Source organism: Laccaria bicolor, genomic scaffold (assembly GCF_000143565.1).
Source record: "Laccaria bicolor S238N-H82 LACBIscaffold_33 genomic scaffold, whole genome shotgun sequence".
In the NCBI taxonomy this organism is placed as follows: Eukaryota; Fungi; Basidiomycota; class Agaricomycetes; order Agaricales; family Hydnangiaceae; genus Laccaria; species Laccaria bicolor.
This window is the reverse complement of record NW_001889904.1, coordinates 468,046-475,293: the sequence shown is the minus strand read 5'-3', so window position 1 is coordinate 475,293 and position 7,248 is coordinate 468,046.

Sequence of the window (7,248 nt, the reverse complement as noted above, 5' to 3'; positions counted from 1 at the left end):
AGAGGCGCACAACTGATGCTTCTTGCGTGACACAAGTGTGACGAAATTTGCAAAACTAGGTGACTCTCTCTTTTGCATCGGCACCTCACTTAACCACCTCAGTTAAATACGAAAAAACCACTGTCTTGAAACCAGAGATCAGGCCTTTCCATTGGTCAAAGAATTGAGAAGACTGGCTCACTTCTTAGAGCGCTGTGAAGGTTTGATCTAAATATTTGCAAAACAGGGTCAGTGATAGTATGCCAAATCCGAGCAATCGGTTCACCGGCCGCAAACAAGTCATTACCAAACTTAAGAAGCATTTTCCCAACACAAATGACTCAGCTCAGAGACAAAAGTTCTTTCTGTTGTATGGAATGGGGGGTATTGGAAAGGCTCAGATTTGCTTGAAGTTTATGAGTATCTTCAAAAAGCCAGATTTAACCCTCAACTCCCTTCAGTTTCTCTTCTGTTTTCTGGCTGGATGCTTCCTCAGTTGGCACCATCACTCAGGGACTCAAGGGTATCTGTAATCTTCCTGCAGCCCAGTCTAGTGGACTGGATGGCTCTCCTGAATCTGCTCTTCACTGGGTTGGCTTGCTGAAAGAGAACTATGTGGTGGTCTTTGACAATGCTGATGTTCTATCACCTGCTGAGCTGGAGGCTTACCTTCCACCTGGAAGAAGGGGAAACATTCTAATAACTAGTCACAACTCCAACATGAGAAGTCTAACTTCACATGGGAATTCTCTTGAGGTAACTGAGATGGAAGAGAATGATTCTATTGAGTTACTTCTGAAAGCCAGTTACTTGGATCTATGTTCAATCAAGTTTCAAATGGAAGCTTGTAAGATTGTGAAGGAGCTCTCACACTTTCCTCTTGCTATTGATCAGGCTGGTGCTTACATTGCTTCTGGAGCCACCACTATTGGAAACTATCTTGCAAAATATTTTGACCATTGTAAAACATTATTATCCCATCCTGAATTTACTGGAGCTTCTAAGTACAACAGATCTGTCTATGAAACTTGGGAGTTATCATACAAGGAAATTCAAGAAAGAGCTAGATCTAATGATTCTCATAAGGCAGCCAATAGTGCAATGCTTCTTCTAGAATCATTTCCTTACTTCCATCATGAGGAAATTACTGAGGAAATATTTTCTTATGCTGCTCTTCAAAAAGATGAAACAGCCTCTCACCCTGAATTGCCACTTGCCAGTTCTATGCTGGATCAGAGACTACTTCCTTTGAACAAGGCAGGTACTTGGGATAATTTACTTTTTGGAGAGGGCATTCAGATTTTGCTACTCTTCTCCTTGATCAAGAAAGCATCATCTGATGGTGTGTACACAATGCATCCACTGGTTCATGCCTGGGGAAGAGACAGAATAACTTTGAATGTCAGGGAAAGATGTTGCTTGATGGCATATGTAACTTTATCTTGTTTACTGAGGTGGCGTGAAAGGCAACCATATAAGTTTCACAGGGTCTTGGTAACACATGTAAGGACAAATATGCAGTGTTCAAGATCAGAAAGTAATCTGAATGGTATCAGTTATTTTGATGATGCTTATGAAAACTTTGGAAATCTCTTGCGAAACCAAGGATACACCAAGGAAGCAGAAATCTTGCAGATTAAAGTTTTGGATACAAGAAGTGAGATTCTTGCAGTAGAACACCCAGATATCATCAGAGCTATGGAAAATATTGTATCAACAAATTGAGACCTGGGAAAATACACAGAGGCAGAGAAGCTGGGAATCCATGTTCTGGGTGCAAGGAACAGAATTTTTGGAGTTGAACACCCAGACACAATCAGTTCTATGGCCCACCTAGCAGAAACATATACTGCACTGGGAAAACACAAAGAGGCAGAAGACCTGGAGATGCAAGTTCTGGATTTAAGAAACAAGGTTCTTGGAGTGGAACACATAGATACAATCAAGGCCATGGCAAATCTAGCAGGAACATATAACTGTCTGGGAAGATACACAGAGGCAGAGAAGATTAAGATTAGTGTCCGCAAGTTCAGTTCAGTCCGGTTTTTTGCCCCCAAAACGCGCAACTGTGGACCGCAACCGGTCTAGGACCGACCCAGATATTGAGGGAACCGAACTGAACCACCTAGGACCAGTCTTTTTCAGTCTATGGAGCTGGTTCAGACCGATCCAGACCGGTTTTTTTGGGTATAATTTATAAGCATGTAAATACCCGTCATTCTACCAATTTTGAAGAGATTTATGAAGATTTGACATAGCTATGACTGAAACCGAATTACATCTGATAGAGACTCGGGTAAAATATGGATTTGGTTATATCTTTCTCAATTCTTAACCGTTTTTGATGAAACAAAAACCCAATAAAAGGTAATAAATGTGGTTACAAGGGTCTGTAACGCACGTGACCGTTTAACCGGTTGCAACCGATCAAAACCGGTCTTTGAACAGTTTTAATATATTTTCGAAATGAGGCAACCAGCAACTGGACCAACCCCAAGTTGGGGCAACTGCAACCGAAAAAAAAGACCGGACCATGGTCCGGTTCAGTTCGGTCCACCGGTTTTTTGCAGTCCTATGGACTGAACCTTTAAACACCAGATGCAAGCAACAGAATTCTTGGAGTGGAACACCCAGATACAATCAAAGCCATGGGAAATCTAGCAGCAACATATGGAAACTTGGGAAAATACACATAGTGTTTAAAGGTTCAGTTCAGTCCGGTTTTTTGCCCCGAAAACATGCAACCGTGGACCGCAACCAGTCCAGGACCAACCCAGATATTGAGGGAACCGAACCGAACCACCTAGGGCCGGTCTTTTGCGGTCCATGATACCGGTTCAGACCGATCCAGACCGGTTTTTTTGCGTATAATTTATTATATCAATATAAACCATTTGTATCTCAACCATTATTACTCTGAAAAATAAACGGGTTATATAAAATAGTAAAGCATATAAATACCCGTCATTCTACCAATTTTCAAGAGATTTAATGAAGATTTGACATAGCTATGACTGAAACTGAATTACATCTCCTAGAGACTCGGGTAAAATATGGATTTGGTTATATCTTTCTCAATTCTTAACCGTTTTTGATGAAACAAAAACCCAATAAAAGGCAATAAACGTGGTTACAAGGCTATGTAACGCACGTGACCGTTTAACCGGTTGCAACCGATTAAAACCGGTCTTTGAACGGTTTTAAAAGATTTTCGAAATGAGGCAACCGGCAACTGGACCAACCCCAAATTGGGGCAACTGCAACCGAAAAAAAGACCGGACCATGGTCCGGTTCAGTTCGGTCCACCGGTTTTTTGCGGTCCTATGGACTAAACCTTTAAACACTAGATACACAGAGGCAGAGAGGCTGGAGATGCAAGTTCTGGATGCAAGAAACAGAATCCTTGGAGTGGAACACCTAGATACAATCACTGCCATGGCAAATCTAGCAGCAACATATCAAAACTTGGGAAAATACACAGAGGCAGAGAAGTTGGAGACTCAAGCCCATGAATTAAGGAACAGAGCTTCTGGAGCAGAATTTCACATGATTACCACCATAGCCAATGTCCAACAAGCATAGGAGATTCAAGTTCTTGATGCAGGCAGTACAGTTCCTGGTCAAAAATACTTACATTCAACAAAGGTTGTTTTCAATCATCCAGTTCAAGCCATTCTTCCAGATCCAACAATGAATCTTGACAAAAAAGGTATGTATTTTGGTAATTGTTGTTTGAACCCCTTCTGATGTCTTTATTCTCAGTCCATTCTCTTTCCAAACATGCAAACAGAGTTTCAAAATTTAAATCCAAAATGGCACATTTGTTTCATAAAGAGAAAAAATTTGATGATGACTTTACAGGAACTAGTGCTTAATTCTCCTACCATTACTTTCTGTTTCACTGACATTCTACCTGGTGCCCATGTCTTGATGTGCTATTTATTACCAGTTGCAAGCCATATTACCTTTGACTAACTTATTGTAAAGAAATTGTAAAATTATTGTGACTTTTCTTTGGCAAACAATAGTACTATTCAGAGAAATATAACAACATTTTTACAATTTATCAGAAATTGTTACCATAAAAGTATTTGAAATTTTTTGACAACTTTTTTACAGTACTTGGTTCAAGTTGATGCAGCCTGCTTCCAGAGTGAATGAAAAGTTTTTTTTTGTCTGTTTTGAAAGGGGATCTGACAATAGACTGCTGGGCCTATACCCAGTTAATTAGTCCAGCTGGAGGTCATAAACAAAACAATAGAAGTCTCAACAAGAAAGACTCAAAATTGCTGCACAACTTTATATAAATGTATTCAGTGTAATGTAAGATATTTTTTACTGTTGATATGCACTGATGTGCATGGGTGCTGGAGTGTTTTTGCTGGCAGGGTGGTATGGCAACATCAACAGTCAACAATCCAAAACCTTTCCCTTCCCACAACCACCATCTGACACACCCACCACCGCCTCATCACCACCACCACCAGTCACTGCCACCACCCACAACCGCCCATAGCTGTCACTGTATGCCTCCAGACGGCAACATCGATGCAACAATGCCACCCCACCGGTCACAGCAAATGAGGCACGCAAACGAGGGTGCCAAGTAACAACAATGATGCAACACATCAACAGATGTGTTACATCATCTGACAGTGATGACGCCTGACCTTGTCACCATCCACTACACTCACGGGAACCAGGTGCCATGTCACCGAAAATGATGTGGCAATGAAACAAGACCCCACGCAGCAACACCCCCATGCTCAACCAATGACGATGACCTGATGCACAGCAATGACCCCATGCACAACAACCACCTCAAAGACAACCCGACATGCAACAACAACCCGACACACAACAACAACCCCATGTGCAACAACAACCCCACACAACAATGACCCCATATGCATCAACCAGCTCACCCAAACCACCCCATGCGACAACGACACAGCCACCCCAAGTATGAACATGACCGCCCACATACAGAAACAACTGCCTATGTATGAAACTGACTGCCCACATATGAAACCAATGGCCCATGTACGAAACTGACTGCTCATGTATGAGAACAACTATGGCATTCGTCATTCATCATTGATTTTGGGACACCATGTGAGTACCTACCACTTTCTCCCCCTCCACCACACCACACCCTCCCTCCCCCTCACTCCCCCTCACTCCCCCACTCCATCCCTCCCACTCTACTCCACCCCCTCCCTCCCTCCCTCCCTCCCTCCCTCTCACTCCTCTCCCCTTCCCTCCACTCCCCCACTCCCCCTCCCACCCAACATCACTCCACTTCCTACCCCCTCCCTCACTACCCACCACTCCCTCCCTCTCCCTCCCTGACCACATTACATTAGTAAAATACTTTTTGTATATAATTATGTCTATAGTTATCAATATAATATTCTATGTTCAAATATCAGTTTTGTATGAACTGCTAAGGTGGCATAAGGTCTGACTTCATAAAATATTGATAGAAAGTGGTTAGTCCAGTAGGAATCCCATCTCTGAAACATTGCAGTCACTTTATTTAAGTTCAATTGGAGTCCAGTAGGGATCCAGTAGGAGGGGAATGTGAAAATGTTTTTTTAGAAAGAATGTTAAAATCCAGTAGGAATCCAGTAGGAATAGGTGGAGGAGTGATAAGTATTGATGCTCTGTATACTGAGTCAGCTAGTACTTAATTCTTCACATTTTTTAGACCCTTATATGAAGTATCTGTAAAACTCTCAAAACCTCATTTCTTTCACTTTTTCCTACATGGATCACAGCATGAGATCCAGATCTCACATTCATGTCAAAGATGTATATAGAGCATTTGTATATTACCATATATATATATATTGTAACTATTCCCTGGAACATGGAGAGGATATAGAATTATTTGTGTGGTGCAAGACTTTTGCAGAGTCACTGTAGCTATTCAAACAGTTAAGCTTTGGAGTTTTTTTCTCAAGTGTGGAGGTCTTGAACCTGTCCTGTTTCTATTGAGTGTGATGATATTTAAAGTGTGGTTAATTGCATTCAACCACACTGATACAGTAGAAAATAACTGTTACACTGAATACATTTATTTAAAGTTCTCTACACTGGACACATGGCAAGATAATTTGTGTTGGAATACTCTAAAAATATCTTTCGAAAGTTCCTTATTTTTTTCCTCATTTCTAGCAGAAAATATGTAATACATCTTCAGAGATTGGTTTCAATGAATGAAGGTCAAATATCAATAAGACATGTTGAAAACATGTTGAATGCATTGAGATAAGTATTTAGACAATTCAAATTGACCCTATATCTTTCAAGTAAGTTTCTATATGTTTAACATGTTTCATAAATTGTTTATGACCTTGAGCTGGACTAATTAAGTGGGTGTAGGTCCAACAGTCTATTGTCAGAGCCCCTTTCAAAACAGGCAAAAAAGATTTTTCATTCACACTGGATGCAGGCCACATTAACTTGAACCAACTACTGTAATGAAATTGTCCATAAAGTTCAAATAGTTTTATGGTAACAATGTCTGAAAAATTGTAAAAATATTGTGATTATAAAAATATCATGATATTTTTACAATCTCTTTACAATAAGTTAGTCAAAGGTAATATAGCTTGCATCTAGTAATCAACAGCATATCAAGACACAAGCACAAGATAGAATATCAGTGAAACAGAAACAAATCACTATAGAAGGTGGATTAAGTACCATTTCCTGTAAAGTCATCATCAAAGTCTTTCCCTTTATGAAACAAGCGTGACATGTTGGATTTAAATTTTAAAACTCTGTTTGCAAGTTTGGAAAGAGAATGGACTGAGGATAAAGAGATCAGAGGGGGTTCAAACAACAATTACCAAAAAACATACCTTGTTTCTCAGGATTATCCAGAAGCACTGCTTGAACTGGATGATTCAAAACAGCCTGCATTAAATGCAAGTTTTGTTCACCATGACTTATGGTGCCAGGCTCAACAACTTGAACCCCCTGTGCTTCTTGGACATTGGCTGTGGTAGGAATTGTATGAGATTCTGCTGCAGGAACTCTGTTCTTCAATTTATGAGCTTGGGTCTCCAGCTTCTCTGCCTCTGTGTATTTTCCCAGGTTTCGATATGTTGCTGCAAGATGTCCCATGGCATAGATTGTATCTGGGTGTTCCACTCCAAGAATTCTGTTGCTTGCATCCAGAACTTGCATCTGCAGCTTCTCTGCTGCTGTGTATTTTCCCAGGTTTTGATATGTTGCTGCTAGATTTGCCATGGCATTGAT